Here is a 24,847-nt window from a genome sequence, read left to right on the forward strand (position 1 = left end):
GAAGACACCCTGACTGTAGGTGTCACTCATTAAAGTACGACTGAGAGTCAGAGACACATTAAGGATAAAAAATATGTGATTTCAAGAATAAGGTTGTAATGTGACTAAAATAAATTCAGGATTTTATGAGAATAAAGCAGAAAAAGACGAAAAAAAAAAGGTCTAAATTTAAAAAAAGTTATATTTAGGAAGATAAACCTGTAAATTAATGAGACAAAAATCATAAATATCTAAGAATAAACATGCAAATTCATAAGATGAAAGTCACACATTATGAGAACAAATTTGTACATTTAATAGGAAAAAAAGTGTGTAATAAATGAGAATTAAGTCATAAATTTAGAAGAATAAATTGGTTAATTTAATAGAATAAAAATTGTAATAAATTATGATGAAAATGTTAAAAATGTGGGGGAATCAATTCTTGAATTAACGACATTAAAGCTGTAAAATTTAAGAGATTAAATGTGTTGATTTAACAAAATGATGTAATCTTACAAGTATAAAGCTTTGATTTTTAAGGAAGAAGTTGTAACAACATGCTTTGAAAAATATGCTAAATATACTTTTTTTTTTTTTAAAGTTATATTTTTTGCCTTTTTGCCTTTATTTGATACGACAGCTGAAGAGAGACAGGAAATGTGGGGAGTAGAGAGCGGGGGAAGACATGCAGGAAATGGTCGACCGACCGGGAATCGAACCGGCGACCCCTGCGACGAGGACTGTAGCCTCTATATGTGGCGTGCTTAGACCGCTAGGCCACCAGCACCCCGCTAAATATACTTTTTACAAAAAAATGTTTTATGTTAAATATGTATTTTTTCTTCTGCTGTTTTGTTTTGTTTTTTTTGCCTAAAATACAAATGTTGTTGTACTCTGTATATTTCATTTTTACGTCTACATTATTAGGCTTGGATTGCCTTGTTAAGTTGTTTTGCTGTTTGTCAATTTTTTTTGGTTGAGACATGTTGTGATGTCTGAATGAAAGGAAACATTTCAATAAAAATATTTCAAAATTAAATTAAATATGATTGTTCTTGCTTGATGCCTTTATGCAAGAAACTAGTCGCTTGCTGAAAAGGCAGCCATGTTTACTCATTATGATATATGACGTCCTTTTTTTTGGCTTCAATATCTTTGAGTAATATTATATCTGGACTTAGAATAAGTTAAATCAGATATTTTGACAAGTATTGAGACAAAAACAGCAGGTAACATCTGAGTGTTTGCACAGTTCCTGTTCTGTACAGCCAACTATGGGGCAAGGAAGACCTCAAGAGCTCCAATCCTACAAACCTTTAAACCTGCATGCACGAGGTTAAAAGTTTAGACATCCAACAAACGTTCACAGCGTAAGTTCAAACAACCAGCTCTTTATTCAGAGCAGCTTTATCATACTGTAGCTGTTTGCACTGGTTCACTGTAGGAGGCAAGAATTTAAAAAAGGCTGATCATTCAGGATCAGTATTCTTGTCCAGCGTCGCGTGCCATCTACTCCTCCAGCCTTCTGATTCTTGTGCCGCCTTCATGAAAGACTTAGGGACACTTTCTGATTTCATGTTAGTCCAGTGTGGGAAGCATCTTCAATAAATTCATGCATTCAGATAATTATCTACTTTTTAAAACAGCAATGACAGAGTGAAATCCAAACCCCGGTACTTCAGAGTTCTGCAGTCTATACGAGGCGGTCTATATATGTAGGACTCCATTTTTCCCAAAGAACAAATCAGCAAGCTGCAGCTAATTTCCTGAACGTCTTCAGTTAATCTCATTAATGGGAACAATCGTGCGAGCCGATAAGGAGCAGCACACAAAAAAACCAGCAGCAAGTTCCTGAGCAATGTATGGGCAATGCGAGGGGAAAATCAGCACGATTCGCCACCTGAGAGACATCAAAAGACGCACGGAGAGCAGAGCGAGCGGAGGACTGAACACCAGGCTCTGCGGCTTTGGAGATAAGCGGTACAACTCGCCGCTTGTTGAGCTGACTTTAGAGACGCTAAAAATAAAACGGGTATTATTTAATAGTCTGTTTAGAGCTTGTTATCCTCAAGCGTGGAATTGTATAACTCATTAGGCGGAGGAGATGGTCATTTAGAAGGAACAGAACAGAAGTCCCATCAGGAAGCCAATCTTTATAAAATCTGAGGTCAACCTTTCAAACGTTTGCAACACCCTATTAGGTCCATTACAGCTCGGTTTCTCACAACACGAGCCGGAGTGTCAGAGCAGTTGTTTTGATGATAATGCAGAAGTAATAGGCTGATTACACATGCTGCTATGTGGTTGCCAAGGGAGCTGAGTACTGGGAAACTCCACTTTAAATAATGTCTGTGTTTGATTTCTTGGCATGCCGCTGAGCACAAAGTGCATCTACAGACTGCAGCGACGAGCACAAAGGCTAATGGGAAGGCTGTTGCACGCCGCTCTTTTTCCCACTTTGGCATCCGTATGCATTCAGCCTGACAGGTCGGGAAAGAATGACGCAGCAGTTTTTTGTGAATGGAAAAAAGACAGACAGCTCAGTGATGAGAAATCCCATTCATACGTCTCCCTGCACCAAAGAGACTTCTGACAAACCAAGAGAGGAGAACAACAACTTGAGTCTGATATGGGACGTCCGGGTGGATGCAACAGTTTCATAATCACTGATGTGGTCTGGGTGGTAACCCTGGTCAGGGGTTGACACTTGTTAAGACTTTGGGTCACTTAGTGAGGGGAATGGGTCAGGGTGTTTGTGTTGCACTACACAGCATGTTGTGATGTTGTGCGCATGTGCGGCTCCTGCAGGTAAGCGTCTCGCTGTGTTACTTATGCGCATGCGCGACCACTGCAGGTTGACACTTTCACCTGAACCATCGTCAGGAGCACACAGCCTGTTGGTAAGTTAAAGTGCTGTCTAATAATGTCCAGATATGTGTGTACCGTAGCGTTGCCACGCGGTGTTAGTGTGGGTTGCTGCATCGATGGGCACCGGGTTGTTTTCTGTACTCTTTAACCTGTAGCGTCCGGCTAACGGCATTAGCCGGACTGAGCACTTGTTTGTCACACCGGTAACTGGCAGTGATGACAGCAGATGTCTTGGTACAGTCCACTGCGGTGCCGAGTTATGTTTGGTGATCGGTTCTTTTGTGTTTGATACTTTTGTGACAACTCGTGTGGTTTTGTGAGCACTGTTTACATGCAACCGATCGTAGCGGCAGAGAGCTGCTCTGCGCATGCTCAGTGGTAACTAAGCACACTGGGTAATGTAGTCCACTGTTGTTCATGTCAGCTGCTACACTGTTGGTTCTAAAGGCTTCTTTGGGTTGTGTGTTTGTGAGAGTAACATACTGTAACACTTCACTTTATGCATTTATTGTTTTCAGGTTTTTGACCTGTGGTCAAAGTAGTTTAAAATAAACAATTAAGGACAAAACACGAGTCGAAAACATTGTGTGATTCCTGGCATGCCTGTTCGGAGGGCAGAAGAGTAGATATCCGAACAGTCAAAAACCACGGGCCCAATATTCAATGAATAGCAGGCCAGAAGACCAGTGACGTAACTGAAGGCTACTTAAACTTCCGACTGAAGCTAACAGCCCACCCATAAAGTTGTCTGTCCATTCTCAAATCTACTGGCGGACGAATAAACCAAGTGAAAGCCAAAAGAAAAGGCAGTAAAAGGAGTATACGTTCGATTAACACCAGAAAAGATAACAGGATGTCAGCAACAGAGGAGGAACTGGAGAAGCTGAAGCAGAAGCGTTCAGCAGCCCAGACTACGTTCACCAAAAGAGCCAACCATCTCACTTCCAGAGTTGATGCACTGGGAGAAAGTGAAATGAGAAGTGAGTGGAGGAACTTTAAAGCAGAGCACTCCAGAGTCAGAGATGCTGGGTTTGATTATGCCGCGGCCCTGAGAGAAGCGGACAGCGAAGAAGCTGAAAGGATGGCGGATAACATCGACAAGAAAACAGCGGAATGCGACTGTAAGTACGATGGAACCGAACAGATCGTCCTGAGGAGCTTCTGGACCAGGTTCGCCGAGGAGGAAATTGCTACTCTCGCTAAAGAGGCGGAGTTAGCCATGGACCAGGCCGAGGCTACCAACCAACAGCAGATGACCAGGAGACAGTGCGAGCTATTGAGTAGAAACCTGGAACGGGAGGTCTACGAACTCGAAAAAGGATTGAATGAGTGGATAGACTTGATTCCTAGAACCAAGGTAACAGAGTCCAGAGACCGTATTAGGAAGCTGAAAAAAACGGCGTGAAAAACTACGTGACGAGTGGACATGGCAAAGCAGGTCTCAGGACTGGAACCAGTCCGATGACGAGGAGGAGCAGATGGGGTCAAATGGTGCGATAGATCAGGACAAAGGGCGCAAAGAATCCGGAGAGCAAGTAGCTGCTGTCGGTGCTCAACCTGAACCTGATCAGAACTATCGTGTGGACTCTCATCCCCCTGCCCAGCCTGGCTTGCCCAGTGTACCCCCCAAACTCAGCTATGGTGTACTTCCTAATGCAGCGAGCACACCACGTGGTGCCTTTGACACACTGCAACGTGAACCCGGCTCATATCCCAGTCTGCACCACTTCAAGCCCCAGATTAGCCTAGAACGAGCACGCCTGCCCATGTTTGCTGGTAATACAAGAGATTACTACCGCTGGAAAGCCGACTGGGAGGACTTGGAACAGCTTGGAAACCCCCACGGGTTGGAAAATGTGAGAAAACTCCATCTTCTAGGCAGCCTAGATGACAAAGTCAAAAGGGATCTTGTGTTGTCCAGCTGTGGATCCACCAACGACGTGTTCAGGCTCCTGGACAACAAGTACGGGAACAAGCAAAGAATAGTGTTGCTGATCTCGAAAGAAGTGCAAGGACTTCCCCCTGTCAAGGGAAACCACCCTAGAAAGACAATTGAACTGATTCAGGCCGTGGAAAGAGCTCTGTTTGACCTCCAAGTCCTAGGTGAGGAGGATGCTGTAAAGAACCGAGTGGTGGCGCATTCGATTGAGAGTAAACTACCTGAGTCCCTCAAAGAAAAGTGGCTAACACAGAAGAATGACCCTGGAAGTGGTTTCTCACCACGTAACCACTTTGATTGTCTGCTGCAGTTCTTAAAAAAGCAGGAAGACATTCTTGAGGAGTTGGACCAGCTACAGCCCAGCCCAGCTGATAATCCTGAGAGGTCAAATGAGAAAAGAAAGGAAAAGAAAGCTTTCACCAGAGCCACCTTGGGAAACTCTCAGAAAGGCTCTCAACCTGGCTCGTGCATTGCGTGTGGAGATACCGGGCATGCAGGCAGGCTGTTTGCTTGCACAGTCTTCAAGAAGCTCAACCTGACGAGCAAGAAAGCTCGGCTAAAGAAAGTAGGAGCATGTGTCAAGTGCTTACTCCTCCATGAAGGGGACAGCAGCTGCACCCAAAGGTATCTATGCTCTAAGGATGACTGCCAAAAAGAGGGTTCCTCAGACCACAACTACTTGCTCTGCCCGAAGCCTCAGATCAAGAAGAGGGAGAGAAAGAACGAAGAGCTAAGCTATGCAAAGGTGGAAAGGCGGGGTTATGGAATGACCGACAAGCAAGAAGAGCTCCTTGCCAAACTACCTCCAGAGCTGAAAGCAGAGTTCAAAGAAGCTTTCTCAAACAAGATCTCGACTACAGTGTGCGCTAACGCTGGTCGTGAGCCGAAGGAGCACCCAGTCATAATGATGCTACTCGAGGTAACTTCAAACTCGGGCCATCTAGTTGGTACATTGATTGACCTCGCTTCGGATACCAATTACATCTCCAATGAAGCTGCAGAGCGTCTCAAACTCAATGGCGAGAACATCAAGCTGATCGTTCAAGGAGTTGGAGAGATGGAGAAGACGTTTGCTACCAAAAGATATACTCTGAGGCTACGAGTAAAAACGCCCAAAGGTACAGTGGTGGAGCACAAACTCCTGTGTTACGGTTTGGAAAGCATCGCAAAGGTGAACCAAGCAGTCACGCCGCAGCAGCAGCAGAAATTCTTTCCAGACATAGCACTTCAGGACCTGGTTCGCCCTGAAAAGATCGACCTATTGATTAGTCACAGGGAAGGTCGCCTGGTCCCACAACCAATCAAGATGGTGGGAGACCTCGTCCTCTGGGATGGTCCCCTGGGGAAAACCGTTGGTGGAACTCATCCTGACCTCTTTGAAGTCATAGACCTGGAGGTACACAGGTCTGGAACCCACTTTGCACGGTCGATGAGAACGTCCTCAAAGGTGTACAGAGAGATTCTTGTGGATCCGGCAGAGCCTGGTGAAGCCCAGGTGGAAGGACAAGAAACAATCCTCCGAAGTACTGCTTCTACCAACAAAGAAGTCCTGGAATGGTTCAAGTGGGACAGTGTTGGTGCGGCATGTGACCCTCAATGTGGCAGCTGTAGGTGTGGTAGGTGTCCCCCTGGTGGCAAGGAAATGACCCTAGGAGAGGAACGAGAAATGGAAAAGATAAAGGAGTGCCTCACATATGTGCAAGCTGACAAGCACAGTGAATTCCCACACTGGGACGCAGCTTACCCTTGGAGAGGAGACCCTGCAACACTGCCAGACAACAGACGTGCAGTGGAAGCGACCTTTCGGAACACAGAGAAACGCCTCGAGAAAGAGCCGGAGTGGAAGGCTGCATACAGAGAGCAAATCCATGAGATGATCTCAAGAGGAGCTGCCGTTAAATTCACGGAAGAGGAAATCGACAGCTGGAAGGGACCGAAGTGGTACATCAGTCACCTAGTTGCCCCAAATCCTCACTCGTCCACTACCCCTGTGAGAATCGTGTGGAATAGCAGCCAAGAATGCATGGGAGTAAGTTTGAATGACCTATTGCACAAGGGTCCAGATGTTCTAAATCAGATAAGAGGAGTGCTTCTGAGATTCCGATCTGGGTTGTATGCTGCCCTAGGTGACGTGAGGAAAATGTATAATTCTGTCTGGCTAAAAGACAGAGAAGTCCATCTCCATCGGTTCCTCTGGAGGGACAACCCTGAGAGTGAAATTGAAGTCTTTGCTGTTGTCAGGGTTAACATCGGCGATAAACCAGCTGGTTCCATCGCTCAGGTCGCCATGAGAGAAACAGCCAACCTGCCCCAGTTTGCGGCCATGGCCGAAGAACGTCGGGTCTTGGTCGAAGACAGCTACGTGGACGACATTCTGACATCCCACGATGACCTCAGCTCACTGGAGAAGATCACCAAAGGAGTGGAAGAGATCTTGAAGGCAGGAGGCTTCTCTCTTAAGCCATGGGTCTTGTCAGGCCAAAGTGGGAGGTCTGGAGACGCAGCTGACGCAAGTATCGGTCAGACAACTGCATCTGTTCCCAAAACCCTGGTGTTACCCAACCAGATGCGAGACGAAGAAAGTAAAGCACTGGGAGTCGGCTACGAACCAGAGACTGACAAACTACGTGTGATGACATCAATAAACTTCTCCAAGAAGAGAGGGAAGATGAGGACGGGACTCAACTTGCACGAAGACGAAGTCAGAAGCAACACTCCAAACCCATTGACCCGTCGGATACTGCTAAGCCAAATCGCTGGATTCTACGACCCCATCGGTCTTGCCTCACCCGCAAAACAGAAGGGAGTGATGCTTGTAAGAGCATCCTACCAAGAAGCAAATGTGGGCAGTCCAACTAAAGACACCTGGGATGACTCACTCTCTGCAAAACTCCGGGAGGCTTCGGTTCAGCTCTTCGAGGAATATGTGAGACTTGGCCAGATCCGGTTTGAAAGAAGCCTCACGCCGCCAGAAGCCTTAGGCTGTCCAGTGGGAGTCACGTTCTCGGATGGGAGTGAGGCTTCCTACGGCGCCGTCCTCTATCTCCGTTGGAAGACACAGGGCGGGGTAGTTGTGAGGTTGGTTGAGTCGAAGGCCAAACTCACACCTCTCGACCAGAAAGGAGACGTAATTAAGGCCGAGGTATGTGGCGCTGTCTTTGCGGTCCGTCTGAAAAAGTACTTTGAAAAGCATTGCCGCATCAAGGTTGCACACTGGGTCCATTTCGTGGATAGCCAAACAATCTTGGGAGCAATCCATAAAGACAGTTATGGCTACCAAACCTTTTTCGCCAACCGCATTGGCGAGATTCAGAAGGCTGGACCTGTGGAAGACTGGAGGTGGGTTGAGGGCAACATCAACATCGCAGACATCATCACCAGGGGCGCAACTCCTGAGGAGCTTGGTGAAGGATCAGAGTGGCAACAAGGCCCAGAGTTCCTGAGATTGCCTGAAGATGAGTGGCCTATGAAGACAGCCAGCGAGTTAGTAGCTGACACTGCTGATGATGTCAAAAGACTGCAGAGAAAGGCGTTCTCAGCTGTAGTCACCAGGTCGCAGGCGAAAAACGTCTCAAGCTCCAGCATGAATGATGTTAGTGCAAAGGGTGGCTTTGTGCCAGAACCGACTCAGAAAGACCAGGGTCCAACCCTAGCAGCAGTGAAGAGGCCAAAAAGGAAGCCCTGGAGCGTAGCATTAGTGTGCCTTGTCGGGCCCAATCGGTTCAGCAGCTTGAAAAAACTGTGTGGAACGGTTGCCTGGTTCCGCAGAGCTGCAGAATCCTGGCTGAACACTAAGTCCCAGATTCCAAGTCCACCAAAGTGGGAGGCGAGGGGCCTTGAGTTGTCCATGGAGGAAAGAACATCCGCTTTCCAAGACCTAGCTATCGCAGCACAAGACGGTGTAATCTTCCAGGACTCAACGCTGAACCGCCTGGTGGTGTTCGAAGACGTCAACACAGGACTCCTACTCTGTGGAGGTCGGGTTCAATCTTGGACTGAAGACGGAACAGCTGTGCCGCTAATCCCTTTTCAGTCGTGGTTGGGGACCTTGCTTGCTAGAGAAGCCCACGAGGCAAACCATGAAGGCGTTGCTGCAACATTGCTGCGCACCAGAAAAAAGGCATGGGTGGTGCAAGGTCGGAGGACAGTCAAGAAGGTGATCAACGCGTGCATTACTTGCAAGAAGCAAAGATCCCGGCTGTGCCAGCAGGTGATGAGCGACCTTCCTCGGGAGCGTACCAGTAGGGCGAACCCTTTTGAGTATACTACACTGGACCTCTTCGGACCCTTTGAGGTGAGGGACGCTGTTAAGAAAAGGGTCAAGAAAAAGGTCTGGGGAATTGTGTATTGTTGCATGGCTTCCAGAGCTGTCCATGCTGACCTCGTCGATGACCAGTCATCTGAGAGTTTTGTTCAGGCCTACTCCCGTTTTACGTCTCTGAGGGGGCATCCCAAAAAGTTATGGTCCGATAATGGCACAAACTTCCTGGGTGCCAGACCTGCCCTGAGAGAGCTACACGGGCACCTGGCCTGTTTGCGAAGGACATCAGTTGAAGAGATGTCTGCCAAAAATGGCACAGAGTGGCAGTGGCACTTCCATCCTGCGGACTCGCCACACAGGAACGGAGCAGCAGAGGCGGCTGTTAAACTAATCAAGAGAGCGCTTAACAGCCTCGGCGGAACCACCGGCTGCTACACTTGGGGAGAGTTCCAGACCCTTCTCTTTGCAGCGGCCAATTTAACCAACGAGCGACCCATCGACGCCAGAGCACAGGAGCAAGAGGACACAGTGGAGTACTTGACTCCCAACTCCCTTATCCTAGGACGCACTGGACAGGGAGGAGACATGCACGGGATCAACTTGGAGACTCACTCTTGGCGCAGGCTGAGGGCTGTCCAGGCTGGGATCGACAAGTTCTGGACGAAGTGGAGCGAGCTTGCAGGACCAAACTTGTTCATCCGGCACAAGTGGCACCGAACAGAGAGAAGTCTCAGGGTCGGAGACGTAGTCTGGATTGCGGATCGGAACGCTATGAGAGGACAGTTTCGGCTTGGCAGGGTTGTTACAACGAACCCAGATGAGAACGGAGTGGTCCGGGACGTGGACGTAAAAACCTGCGTGGGCCTTCCTGCCCCTTTCGTATCCAGGGCCCGGAGAAAGGACTCTGGTTCGCCCTCAACCATCGTCATTCGCAGGGATGTGCGGAGGTTGGTGGTCTTGATTCCTGCTGAGGACCAACAGGAGGTAATATAAGTCCTCACCATGGGTACCCAAGGACTCTGTGACTTGTTAGTTAGTGGGTAGCCCTGGGAGGCAACTGGGTGGTTCAAGGGCAAACCTACACTCAGTAGGAGGAGAGGTGGTGGGGCCTACCTCCTTAGCTATCTTCGTGTTTGGTCTTTAAGTTTGAATGCCAAATAAGGATAAGTATATGTGACTATTGTGTTTATTGTGGCCTCCTTGAATTCGTCAATCAGTCGGCCAAGTGGGAGGTGTTAAGACTTTGGGTCACTTAGTGAGGGGAATGGGTCAGGGTGTTTGTGTTGCACTACACAGCATGTTGTGATGTTGTGCGCATGTGCGGCTCCTGCAGGTAAGCGTCTCGCTGTGTTACTTATGCGCATGCGCGACCACTGCAGGTTGACACTTTCACCTGAACCATCGTCAGGAGCACACAGCCTGTTGGTAAGTTAAAGTGCTGTCTAATAATGTCCAGATATGTGTGTACCGTAGCGTTGCCACGCGGTGTTAGTGTGGGTTGCTGCATCGATGGGCACCGGGTTGTTTTCTGTACTCTTTAACCTGTAGCGTCCGGCTAACGGCATTAGCCGGACTGAGCACTTGTTTGTCACACCGGTAACTGGCAGTGATGACAGCAGATGTCTTGGTACAGTCCACTGCGGTGCCGAGTTATGTTTGGTGATCGGTTCTTTTGTGTTTGATACTTTTGTGACAACTCGTGTGGTTTTGTGAGCACTGTTTACATGCAACCGATCGTAGCGGCAGAGAGCTGCTCTGCGCATGCTCAGTGGTAACTAAGCACACTGGGTAATGTAGTCCACTGTTGTTCATGTCAGCTGCTACACTGTTGGTTCTAAAGGCTTCTTTGGGTTGTGTGTTTGTGAGAGTAACATACTGTAACACTTCACTTTATGCATTTATTGTTTTCAGGTTTTTGACCTGTGGTCAAAGTAGTTTAAAATAAACAATTAAGGACAAAACACGAGTCGAAAACATTGTGTGATTCCTGGCATGCCTGTTCGGAGGGCAGAAGAGTAGATATCCGAACAACACTAGAGGCTCTTAAATACTGGGAACTAATAAAACTTAGGCATGTTCTCACAAGACGAAATATTACACAATAAACAAAACTAAAACACTGAGTCATGACAGCAACTGTGTCTTATGACTCATTAGACACAGCTGTAGCTAAAGGCTAATCACAGACGCTCATTAAACACAGCATTATGGAGTAAGCTGTAGTTAAGCAAAATAGAGCAGGGACTGGGCTGAAGACAGTAAAAGCTAGGTTGAGCACATAAGCTAGCTGAATATAGCAGTGTTTAGGCTAAACACTGCAGTAGCTAGTTAGCTGTAGTTAAGCAAAATAGAGCAGAAGCTAGTCTGAAGACAGCAAAAGCTAGGTTAGCACATAAGCTAGCTGAATATAGCAGTGTTCAGGCTAAACACAGCAGTAAAGAGTTAGCTGTAGTAAAGCAAAATAGAGCAGGAGCTAGTCTGAAGACAGTAAAAGCTAGGTTTAGCACACAAGCTAGCTGAATATAGTAGTGTTTAGGCTAAACACTGCAGTAGCTAGTTAGCTGTAGTTAAGCAAAATAGAGCAGAAGCTAGTCTGAAGACAGTAAAAGCTAGGTTAGGACATAAGCTAGCTGAATATAGCAGTGTTTAGGCTAAACACAGCAGTAGCTAGCCAACTATGGAAGAAGCTAGCGTAAATACAGCAGTGGCTGACTGAAGACAGCAAAATACAGGAACCGTCAGGTTAAATACAAAAGTAGGTAGATTAAATATGGCAGTGGCTAGCTAGTACCATCAAAAGCTAAGCTAAATTAGTAACACACTGAAGCTAAGTAACACAAATTTCAACTCACTTAAGAAACAAACCAAACAAACCATACACTTTCTATTAGGTGAGTTGAGTAATACAACATGATACGAATTTTTAATGCATATTTACAAACACATACTCTCCCTACTTTCCTAACTTCTAAATAAATATTCTGAGTTGTTTTTTTTTGTTTTTTTTACTTTCCCTTATTTTTTTTTCATCATTGTTTTAAATATTACTCCCTCTTATTAGTCTTTTTCTTTCTTTGTTTTTATTTGCATGTAGATATTCTATTCTGTCTACATCTTTATGTTGATTGTTTTCTTTGAAGGGCCACTCGACAAGCCTGTTATGTTTTTTTTTTTTGCTCCTCTTGCACATTACATGCTAGTGGTTATTTTTATTATTGAATTTACCTGTTATACCTTGGCTCGTGTTATTGAACAGCAATGTTCAATGTTTTGATCTTTTATATGTGCAATAAATCAAAATAAAAGCTAAATACAACAATAACAAGCTATATACAGCAGTAAAGCAGACAGCTAAGTTAAAAAAAAACAACAACAGCCAGGTTAAGTGCAGCTGTGGCTAGCTAATCACAGCAAAAGCTAGGCTACATAAGCAATACTGAAGCTAATACATGAACAACAACTGGATACAGCAATAGGTTTAATACAGCAGTAGCTAGCCAAACACAGCAATAACTAGGCTGAATAAGGCAATAACCAGGTTAAATGTACAGCTCTAGCTAGATTAAATACTGCAGTGGTGAGCTAATCACAGCTAAATCTAGGCTAAATAAACAACACTGGAGCCAAACACAGCAATAGCTACGTTAAGTATAGCTTTGACCAGGTGAATACAACAGTGTTTAGATAAAATCTGCAAAAAGTAAGCTAAATAAGAGAACAGCATGGTGAAAGACAGTGGTATATGATGAATACAGCAGTGACTTGTTAAATGTTTTGTTTTGTTGCCTTGCTTTCCTTCTATTGTATAATTTATTTTCTTGTAAAGTGTCTTGGAGAATCTTTTAAAGCGCTTTTATAAATAAAAAGTAATATTATTATTATTAGTATTATTAAATACAGATGGTTTTAGCTGTTTAAACCAGGTATTCAGGAACTTTTAGCACACCTGAGATACATTTTTAACTCAACAACTAGAAGTAACCTACAAAAAGTCACCGTTTACAGATGATAGATATACTCTGAACCCAGACTCATCTTGCCAATCAAATTAATTAGATGTTGTGTTTCAGCGTCTTGGTTTTAAGGCTGAGGTTTACTCTGAATTATCTTATCAGTGTCATATTTAGGAAAGATCCACAACTCTGGTAGCACCACATCAGACTGACATAGATAGGGACCAGCATCCTTAATGATGCCAATGACTCAATTTAATTGGTGTGTTCAGTATAATCAGTTTTCTGAGAGGTTTTATTTTGAAAGGGTTAATAAGCATGTGATAAGCTGAAGAAGAAGGGAGGAAGTGTAAAATAACCGCATACAGCAGCATGTGAATGAAAACAAGCTTCTGTTAATTCTAGCTCTGAAACAATCGAGTTACTTGTGTTGTGCAGTGAGTAACATCCTCACGTGCACACTCACACTGAGCAGTAAAAACCTGAATGAAGCAGAGCCGGGATGAGGAGGAAGGCGAGGGTGTCGAGTTACACCCAGCATGCTGCCATTAGGGAGGCCGGAAAGGAAGAGGAGGCTGTGCATCAAGTGTGTGTGTGTGTGTCCATCTGTCTGAGTGTGCTGTACCTCCACCTGTGTGTAAGCATCTGTGCGAGGGAGGAGGATGCACGGGTGTGAGGTTCTGCATGCATCCTCTAGTGCGTACGTGTTCCAGTGAGAGTAAGTCTGCATGCACATGAAAGCATGAAGGGACGGCGTGTTGCCTCGAACGTCGCCCACAATCCCCTGCAGCAAGGTCATGCAAACCATCAATCGATTGAGATTGAATAAGCGCGAGGATTGAGGTGAACAAAGAGGCAATAAAGCTCAGGTTGGAGCGGATTTGAACTGTGCCGTCTGCCACCAACAACTGGATTTTACCTTTTCTGTTATTTTTTCAGGCACAGTGAAAACCAGCGTCTGAAAGATGCCCTTCAACTTACAGATTCTGCACATTAAAGCTCCTGCTACAGGTAGACCCCCGCTGCATGACACCTGAAGGTAACCGCCCTGCACACCAGACATATTAGGCAGATCAGGGGTGTGTTTGCATGGCTGAGGTTAGGGATGGGGATCAAAACCTGGTCTTATTAAGGACTCAATTCAAATTTTTCAAATCCTGCTGTAGCATTTGAGCTCCTCAATTCTGCGTCCTCTCACTGGTGCACAAACATTCAACCACTGTCCAATAAAGCTTTTCAATAAAACTGAATAAACTCCACAAAGAAGATCTTTTTGGGTCGGTTGCTTGAGAGGACGGCTGAACGTGCAAGGCGGTCAAAAGTTTGGCTCTACTCTACCAAATCACAAGAGGAGGAGGCAAACTGCGATTTATGTTGCAAAATTATTTCTTGCTGGGGGGACACAACCTCCATGGCAAAGCACATCAGCTCTGTGCAGTGAATGAAACCAAAATGTAGAACCTAGGCCACCCAAACACCCAAATCTATGTGGAAACCAGCAGGATGAAAGCTAGTTAGCTAACCAAAAAAAGCTACATTGTGATGCGTTCAAGGTCAGATGAGTACAATGACTATGAGTGGCTATAAATGAAGGTGGCACAAATTCATAAGCATCTTTTAACTCATTCATCCAGACATGTAATGTTTGAAGCCCAGTAGCGGTCTTCAAACCAGACATGAATGTGGGGTGTATTTGCATGACTTTGAGGTATTATGGGATGTCAGTGTCCTGTGCCTTTACTGTGATGGTTGCAAATATTAGTTTATAATTTGAATATCAAAGAAAGATCCGGGCTTTACCTGCAACCCTTAACCTCTATGCAGTGGTTCAAGCCAGAGAAATGCATGTGCACCTTTTCACAATTATTCAATGTGTCAATTGTAAGCTATCACTATAACCAAAATATTAAAAAAAACAATCCAAATGTTGAAATGTCCCTTTACTGTCACGGTTGCATGCATAGACGTCGTCTCTGTGACGTCGTTCATTGGTTTCTGAAGAGACGGTTTGATAAATACAACAATAGCAAGTCACATATTGGGAGTGTGGACTCCACCTAGCTTCACATCAACCTACAAACAGACAGAGGTGGAGCTGAGACGGACTCTCAGCCTCTATGCAAACCGCTACAATGTGCCTTCCTTTGTCAACTCAGCCATGCACCGAGTTATGCAAATTTATGAGTCAATTAGCCTCAGTGAAATAAAAAAAGATGCATTATGAAAGAATCCCATGCAGTTCCTTGAGTGTCCACTTGAGGCTGGACTGACAGGCAGGAGCGTTCCAGCTCTTGCCAGGAGAACAAAGTTTTGCCTCTGTGTCTGCCCTGCGCTGACTGAAAGTTAGGTTGAGTCAGCATTTCCAATATGGCGACCACCATCGTTTGACTCTCCAGAAACCAGTGGGTGACATCACTGAGACTCCATGTTTTTAGTCAATGGGATTCCTTGGCTTTTGCACACAGCCTCAAGTGGACACTCAATGAACTGCAGTTTTTGCACTTCAGTATTAGCTTTATTTTTTAACACTGGTTGTTGCAGCTAGGCTAGGCTTCTGCTCAGAGCTTTTCCTGCAGCAACTGAGCTCCTGGTCGTGAATTAAGCGAGAACATGTCTGTGTTTTGTATGCACCACATACATGTATAAACTCATCTACAGCATGGACTTGTGCAGCCAGTAAGAGACTCCTTGAAGCCCTAGCTTTATGCCAAAAAAGCCACAGGAAGCAGTCTAAGCGCGTGCCCCATATACAGAGGCTATAGCCCTTGTTGCAGAGGTGGCAAGTTCGATTCCAGCCTCGACCATTTACTGCATGTCCTCCCCCGCTCTCTACTCCCCACATTTCCTGTCTCTCTTCAGCTGTTCTATCCATTAAAAGGCAAAAATGCCACAAAATATATAACTTTAAAAAAAAAAGCTACAGGAGCCCCACAGCTGCACGACACCTCAAGGTACCTGGTCTGCACACTACAGACATTATGAGGCTTGGTTGAGATGCATCATGAAAAAGTCATACATTGAAAGATTAAGCATTAAAAAGGGAACTAATGCAAGGTAATACTCATGCAAAATAAAATCCAACCCATGTGTAGCCATGTTTCTTCACCCCTAAGGCTGCTTTTATTTGAAGATCACAGCTCTGCCGACAGCAATGACCCTCCAGCTCAGACTGAAGGCTAAAATATGTTCTCTCCTCTGAGTGTTTTTCATTCATTCATTCATCCTGCACATGGAAAGTGTGTGACCCAAGAGCTGTCCTTAAACCGTGACTATATGCCACATAAAAGCCGCTGCCACAGGTAGCCACCCTACTGCATGGCGCCTTGAGGTAATTGCTCTTCACACCAGACATATTAGGCAGTGGAGTGTATTTGAAAAGCCAAATATTAGGTATTAAAATAAGGTGCACTCAGGCCATCCTATCAAATGCATGTGTTGCTAGTTTTCCTTGAATGCCACGGTTGCAAATGTTGCTTTTTAATATCTAAGCTCAGAGGTAGAGCACCTCGCTTTCCCTGCAGCCATTAACCTCCCAGCTCTGAATGGAGCCGGCACATGTATGTGTGTGAGTCTTTTTCATTCATCCATTCACATGCAGCATGAGCAGTGTGTGTGTGTGTGAATGTGTGTGTGTGGATACAGGAGGATGACAGAGAGGCTTTCATGCTCTCCCCCTGCTTGCTTCTCTATAATAGCCGCTAATAATACTGTTTATAGGAGGGGCAGCTGTTCCTGCTATGACAGCTCCTCATTTTACTGATATTAGCCACACACACACACACACACACACACCTTACACACACACATAGACTGCGGCTGTGGCTGTGGCTGTATACACCTCCTCATAGCTCTGAAATGATAATTGGGGAGAATCCTTGGCTATTGTCTCAAGTGCATTACATCATGCCAGCCTCTCAGTCTGCATCCCGCCCCCCCTTTAACTCTCTCCTCTGTGACAGCCCAAGCCAGCACTGTGTGTTTTTTTTTTTTTCCTCCTCTCTCCTCCTGCAGAGCACCCACAATGTCAACCACACACACGGAATCTTACATACACCATGCATCCATCCCCTCCTCCTCCTCCTCCTCCTCCAAATATGTGAAGCCCAGGAGTCCAGAGTTGAGGAAGCGAGGAGGGCAGAAAATCACCTTGAGGATGCAGGAAAGGAGGGCAATGTAGGTCAACGCAAAAAAAAAACCCAGAGGCAACAGTGTGTGCATACTCACAATGTATTCCTTCACTATGAGAGGCTGGCAGCGGATCAATGACAACTGCAGTCTCGAGCTGTGGCAACCATGAAGCGGACAATCCTAGGAGGCTTCTTCTTCTTCTTCTTCAGGGCAAAGAAGCGCAAAAACGGATCCGATAGGGAAGGTGCGGCTGGTCCCTTCCACGCGCATTGTCCACGAGCCAAAGACTGATGGGAATAATCGCCAAATTAGCCGCGTCGGGTAATGACATCTGATTTCCGGGGCTTACACAAACACACACTCTCTCACACTCACACACACACATACAGACGCTCTGGCTCGCGCACACACACCGGTGAGGAAATTATGGCACGTTACAAATTCTGCTGCGATAAGCGGAGCTGGAAAAGACCATTGTTGGAGCTGACGGAGGGGAGGCGTGCAGAGTCTTAAAGTTGCAGCTGTGCAATTCTCTGCAGCCTCAGTATGTGTAATAATAATAATATTAACAACAATAATAATATAATAATAACAATAATAATAATAATAATAATAATATAATAATAATAACTTGACTTAAGATTAATTTCCTACATTAAATGTAATTAGAAGTAGCTTCTCTGTATTTGTTCAATTATAAATGTCTGACTATTAATTGATATTTATAAAACTGTATTTTATTGTATTTTATATTTAAATTTTAGATGTTTAACACGCATCTCGTTTTTCCTGTATGTCTCGTATATACAGTGAAAATTGACAATAAAAACCTTTGAATCTTTGAATCTTTGAATCTTTGAATATAGGTAAATAAATGTATTTTTGATACAAAGTTTGGTTAATTATCAGTATTATATAGTGCCCATAGGTTTTAATGGATAATATTTGTATCACAAGTACACTTCCAAGAAAATCTGTGCTTGTAAATAACATTATTTTCTATTTTTTTGTTTGTTTATTGGATGTCTTTTGAAATAAAATGTTAAAAAAATATGTTTTGAAGACAGGAATTACATTGTAAAGAAACCTGTAATTGTTTTCTAATAATTCAAATTAATCAGAGATTAAATTACTGGATGTGTTTACGGATCTGTTGAAAATACACAAAACAAACGTGTTTGGAACATTAGATTTACATTTTAAAGATAATTCTAATAATTTTGAACTATCATAGAAAATGTTAAATTAAGGAAAAATGTTGAATGACTATCTTTTTTGCTGTTTACTGGTTATCTTTTCTAAATAAAATGTAAAAAAAAATATGTTTTGAACACAGGAATTGCTTTGTAAAGAAAGTTGTTAATGTCCTCTAATCATTTAAAGCAACCAGAGAAATAATAAATTGATTAAAAAATGTTAAAAATGTTAAATTGCTGGATGCAGCTACAGATCTGTTGAAAATACACAAAACAAACGTGTTTTGAATATTAGATTTACATTTTAAAGATAATTCTAATCATTTAAAACAATCATAGAAAATGTTAAATTAATGAAAAATGTTAAATAACTATCTTTTTTGTTGTTTATTTGCTATCTTTTTTTAAATAAAATGTTAAAAAATATGTTTTGAACACAGGAATTGCTTTGTAAAGAAAGTTGTTCATGTCTTCTAATCATTCAAAGCAATTGGAGAAATAATAAATTCATGAAAAATGTTAAAAATGTTAAATTACTGGATGCGTTTATGGATCTGTTAAAAACACAAAAACAAACGTGTTTTGAGCACTAGAATTACAGAGGAAAAGTAATACAAACGCATGTTAATATTTTTTAATCATTCAAAACAATCAGAGAAATAATAAATTAATGAAAAATGTTAAATTACTGGATGTGTTTATGGATCTGCTGAAAATACACATTACATTTTAAATTACTATCTTTTTTGTTGTTTACTGGCCATCTTTTTTAAATAAAATGTTAAAAAATATTTTTTGAACACAGGAATTGTATTGTAAAGAAAGTTGTAAGAGTTTTCTCATCATTCAAAGCAATCAGAGAAATAATTAATTAATGAAAAATGTTAAATTACTAGATGCATCTATGGATCTGTTGAAAATACACAAAAACAAACGTGTGAATTTTAGAATTCCATTTTTTAGATACTTAAGATAATTCTAATCTTTCAAAACTAATCATGTAAAATATTAAATTAATTTAAAATGTTAAATTATTGGGTGCATTTACGGATATGTTGAAAATACACAAAAACAAACCTGTTCTGAACATTAGAATTACCCTGTAGAGATAATAAAGATAATTCTAATCATTTAAAACTATCATAGAAAATGTTAAATTAAGGAAAAATGTTAAATTACTGGATGCATTTATGGATCTGCTGAAAATACACAAAAACAATTGTGTTTTGAGAATTAGAATTACATAGGAAAAATAATACAAACACATGTTAATATTTTCTAATCATTCAAAACAATCATAGACAATGTTAAATTAATGTAAAATGTTAAATTAATTGCAGTTTTCAATAATGTTCAGTTATTGTTTGTATTTATGGACCAATAAGCTCACCATTCATTAGAACACTGTTTTTCTGAGGGTCAGTGAAGCAGCCTGAGCTCACCTGTCCTCTCCCTCACTTGGTCCATGCCAGGATCCAAACGTTGTGATGGGGAGAGTTGAGCTGCATTAAGAGTCGTGTTTCTCCTGATTTACTTTGGAAACGAGAGAATTCCCCTCCGCTCACATGTCAGAGTGATGGATGGTGCTGAAAGCTGAAGCAGGGCTCTTCATCATTTTTATATCGTAATCAAACAGAACACTCGTCCTGTTTTCAGGAGTCAAGAATCATCAACGCATTTCTCTCTCGTCATCTTCCTGCAAGAAAATATCTTACGGGCACAGGATTGTTCCCCAACGTGTTCCTTGAAGATCTTGAGTCTAACAAATTATTTGTCTTCTTCTTCCTATTCTTCTTCTTTTACCTCATTGTCTCATCCTCTTATTTTTCATCTTCTATATCTTCCTCATCCTCTTTTACTTCTTCATCCACATCTTCCACTTCCTTGTCCTCCTTTTTTTCATCTTCTTCTTCCTCTACTTCATCCTCTTTGTTTTCCTCTTCCTCTTCTTCTTCTTCCTTTATGTCTTTGTTTTCTTCTTCTTTTACCTCCTTCTCTCCGTCTTCTTTTTCATCATCATCCTCTTTGTTTTCTTCTTCTTTCTCATCTTCCTCTTGCCTTGCCACCATATGTGTCTTCTTCTTCTTCTTCATCTACTTCTTTGTCTTCTTCTTCGTCCCTTCTTTTTTTGTTTTCTTCATCTTTTTCTTTCCCAATTTCTTCTCTACTCCATTTTCAACATCTTCTCATCTTCCTTCAATCTATCTTCTTCTTCCTCTCTGTCTTCGTCTTTTTTTTCTTTCAATCTACCTCTTTGTTTTCTTTTCGTTTAACCTCCTTCTTCATCACTTTTGTTTTCTTTTTCATCCTCTTCCTCTCTGTTTTCTTCCTAACCCTCATCACTTCCTTGTCCTGCTTTTTTTCTTCTTCCTGTTCCTCTTTGTTTTCGTTTTCTTCTTCCTCTACTTCATCCTCTTTGTTTTCTTCTTCTTCTTCTTCTTCCTCTGTGTCTTTGTCTTCTTCTCTTTCGTCTTCCTCCTGGTTTTCTTCACCTTTAACCTAATTCTCTTCATCTTCTTCTTCTCAATGATCGTCTTTGTTTTCTTTCTCATCCTCTTCCTCTTTGTTTCCTTCTTTCTCATCTTCCTCTTGCTTTGCCTCCATGTGTGTCTTCTTCTTCTTTGTCTTTTTCTTTATCCTTTCTTTTTTGTTTTCATCTTCTTCTTTCCTCCTCCATTTTCCAACTTCTTCTCATCTTCCTTCAATCTATCTTCTTCTTCCTCCTCCTCTATGTTTTCATCTTCTTTCTCTCTTTCATCCTCCTCTTTGTTGTCTTCTCTTTTAATTTCTTTCTTATCATCATCTTTGTTTTCTTTTTCATCCTCTTCTTTGTTCTTCTTCTTCTTTATCATTTTCCTCTTGCCTTGCCTCCACGTGTCTTCTTCTTCATCTTTGTCTTCCTCTCTCTTTGTGTTCATCATCGTCATCTTCTTCTTTCCCAATTTCTTCTTCTCCTCCATTTTCAACTTCTTCTCATCTTTCTTCAATCTATCTTCTTCTTCCTTTTTGTCTTCGTCTTCTTTCTCTCTTTCAATCTTCCTCTTTGTTGTCTTCTCTTTTAACTTCCTTCTTCTTCATCGTCTTTGTTTTCTTCTTCATCCTCTTCCCCTTTGTTATTCTTCTTCTTTATCATCTACCTCTTGCCTTGCCTCCATGTGTCTTCTTCATCTTTGTCTTCCTCTCTTTATGTTTTGTTGTTTTCTTTATCTTTCTCTTCATGGTCAACATCTTCTTTCCCAATTTCTTCTTCAACTTAATTTTCCACTTCCTCCTCTTTGTCTTCATCTCAACATCTTTCCTTCTTCCTTGCCCTCCTCTTCATCCTCTTCTTCTTCTTCTTTAAACAAAAGGTCCACTGTCTCCTCTTGTCCCTGTGTTTGCAGGTCTTGGATTGTGCTGGTCTGCTACAGAGAGCAGAGAAACGATTGAGAAGGACTTCACACTCACACTTTCATTAATAAATATCTCTGAAAACAACAGCTGTGAAATCCACACTGATTCGTCAGCGCGCACCTTCACCACCCTCGGTGAGAAACAACAGCTGACGGAGGCTCTAAAGACAATATTTCCCTTAATGGAGGAAGAGCGTTTCTCAGATTACCGTTAATCTGTTTGTTTGTTGTGGAGAAGGCTGAGGAGACGTTCAGCAGAGACGATAACTGACACAATGACTCATTATTACACTCTCACACAGAAGCTCCGACTCACCAGACGGAGTTGTTTCTCCATACTGGCAATGAGACGTTGAAGTCTCAAGTGTTGATGAGTTGATCTCGTCACTGAGAGGGAATTTTCTAACGTAGACGGCTGATCTTTTTCTGGGACGTGAATGTTTCAGGAGCAGACTGGGTTCTGTGTGTCTCTCCAGGAAGTTTGAGATCAACAGTAAGTGATGAAATTATGGGTCTGCTGCTTCAGACAGGTGGAAATGTTGGATTCATTCACCAGCACATCTGATACAGACTCACCAATCAGAAACAACCTTCTCTGGCCACAGTCAGATCTGAGTGTAAAGAAGGGACTGCTGTTAGTTATTGAAATAACTCATTTTAACCATCAGTTAACTAAGAAAGATTACTCCTGCCAAGACTGGGAAGGTCTGGGGAGGATTGGCATTGGGAAAAGAAACTGGAAGCCCAATTTTCATGACATTTGTTGGAAGGGTTTCAGATCTGTCAGGGAAGACCTTTTTAAATGATGGAGCATTTCCTGGCCTGTCCCGTGAAGATATGAAATCAACTGCTTTCAAAGGCAGTGTGAGTGGCGTCGGTGTGTTGGGAATTAACATGCAGAACAACATCCAACATCACTGGAGGAAGAAACAGCAGATTTGTAGGACCTGGACTTTTGGAGAACAAAGCTTCTTGTAGTTTTTGGGAACACATTTTAAACTACTGTTAAGAGGAAGTGTTGTATATCTAGTATTCTGTTTCCGGTTCATTTATTGACTGAGTGTGTTTGGGTATTTTGATGTTTTTGCCAGATAGAAAGACGCAACAAAAACTGGAACTTCAGACACGTAGCAAAAAAAAAGCCAACAATATGCCAGCTTTGTTGATGTTAGGTGCTTCACTCTGATTGGTCAAAACCCTTTGATAATGGTTGTTAATTCTGAATAGCAAAGGCAACATCAGGAACAACCTGATCACACACACCGATCAAATCAAATCAGGGACTGTGGATAGAGCAGGAGGCTGGGAGAGAGAGCGGGGAGTGACATGTGGTGAAGGGCTGCAAGCAGCAAATGACACCAGTGCCCCATGGAGGAGGTTTATTATAATAGTCTCAATTTATTGGGAGAGCACTAAAAAAAGAAAAGGAGACAAGAGGTGGTGAAACAGTGCAGAAATTGGAGAAGAATGTCAAAACACACAAGGAGTTGAGTGAGAGAGACGTGCAAATTGAAGGAAACAGACACAAAGGATGAGCTTAGGAAGAGGAAAGAAAACACTGACAAACTTTTAAAGTTACAGGAAGAGGACTTTATGCAGGTGCTGCTGTTATTCCCTCCATCTGTTTAGACTGATAACAGAAAAATGTGAATGTGGTGACTTTACCATGAATTAAAATGTTCAGTTTAATGTTAATTCGATCTGCAAGGAAGCTGATAAGAATACTGCTGCAAAGTAAGTGCTACCAACCATCAAAACTGAGGGTCTATTATTTTAGCTGTATACTAAAAAATCATCTTTAGATCAATTCTTAATGTCAGCTTATTCCCATCAGGGTTTAATCTCACCCTGTACTTTGCATAACTCCCAGCTAACTACACACTATCCCTTACATATTACTTTAAGCATAGTTGTGGGCCTGAAGCTGATTTGTAAACCTGTAATGGTAAGATTTAGGTCTATAAGTTTCTAAACTTTGCCTTGACCGAACCTGGGGGGGACAGGGCCTTCTCTGTCGCTGCCCCCACCCTCTGGAACTCTCTCCCCCAACACCTCAGACTCTCTCCCTCACTCACCACATTCAAAACCGACTTATTTAGAAAGGCTTTCAACGTATAATTGATTTTAAACAATGTCTCTGTCCTTTTTTTTACCCAGGTTTTTATTTATCTACTCTAATTACAACCTTTACATATCTATTGTATAATTTATTTTGTGTAAAGAGTCTTAGAGAAACTTTTAAAGTGCTTTTATAAATATAATGTATTATTATTATTATTACCATGCAGCTGTCTCTTTCGTGGCCTTGTGCAGGACTCTCTTTAATAACTCTAAAACACACAGTTTTAATCATAAAACGTATGTAAGTAATCAAAAGGTACATCCCAGGGACTACAAACAGACTCTCTGTGGGAGATTAAAGTCTTTAAACTACAAAAATATAGAAGTTAAGAGTGAGAATCAAGCGCCAGGCATAATGAAAAAGTGTAGAAATCACAGAAAAGTTGATTTGTGTGACACTCAGTCTTGTATTGTTTGGATTTTTTGCATTAAATAAAAACGTTTCTGTCATCAAACTGAGAGTTAAGACATTGCTGTGGTTCAGTCACCCTCTCTCCCCCTCCTGAACACACCTGTCTGTCCCTCAGCAGCTGAAACAGCGCGGCCTCCTGTCATCAGAGCAGCAGTTGCGGTCGCTGTCCATGGTGCTGAATCCTGTATGCTTTGTGTATGTGCCGCTCAGCACTGCAGCCTAACAGGGAGGGCATGATGACAATTTCACAACAAAGCGCTGCTCCCAACTGTTCTGTTTTGTGACTCTGAAAGATTAAATTAGCCGTTTTAATCATGTCATCAAAGATATACGAACTACAGTCCCTTTCCGCCGTAATCCCATCTGTTAGAGTTACCTTCCAACCGCCTGTTATCAGCCAGAACACTTCATTAACTCGCAGTATGCTCTGGTTTGGTGTTTCCTGTCATTTTTTCTCTTTAGTGAGGACCGAGCCCCACCTGGGAAAAAAGCTCTCAGATGCCTCTCCTCTCTGTTTCAGCCCCAGCTCGCTTTGCTCCCCACGTCTGTTCTCCTCCTCTCGTCTGATAAATTAGCAAAACAAACACAGCGCTGA

General features: G+C 42.7%; 1 protein-coding gene across 3 annotated transcripts in view; it reads right to left on the minus strand.

Moving 5' to 3' along the window:
- The window catches only part of ppfia2 (PTPRF interacting protein alpha 2), a 291,948-nt gene extending 274,345 nt beyond the window's left edge, over positions 1–17,603 (minus strand). The window contains exon 1 of one of the 3 annotated variants that reach the window (XM_034673355.1): positions 17,228–17,603. The gene's annotated coding sequence lies outside the window, so the exon portion shown is untranslated. The remainder of the gene's footprint in view (positions 1–17,227) is intronic. The other 2 variants (XM_034673353.1, XM_034673354.1) reach the window with 2 other exon arrangements.
- Positions 17,604–24,847: the final 7,244 nt, after the last annotated feature.

Source organism: Notolabrus celidotus, chromosome 21, assembly GCF_009762535.1.
Source record: "Notolabrus celidotus isolate fNotCel1 chromosome 21, fNotCel1.pri, whole genome shotgun sequence".
NCBI classification, from domain to species: Eukaryota; Metazoa; Chordata; class Actinopteri; order Labriformes; family Labridae; genus Notolabrus; species Notolabrus celidotus.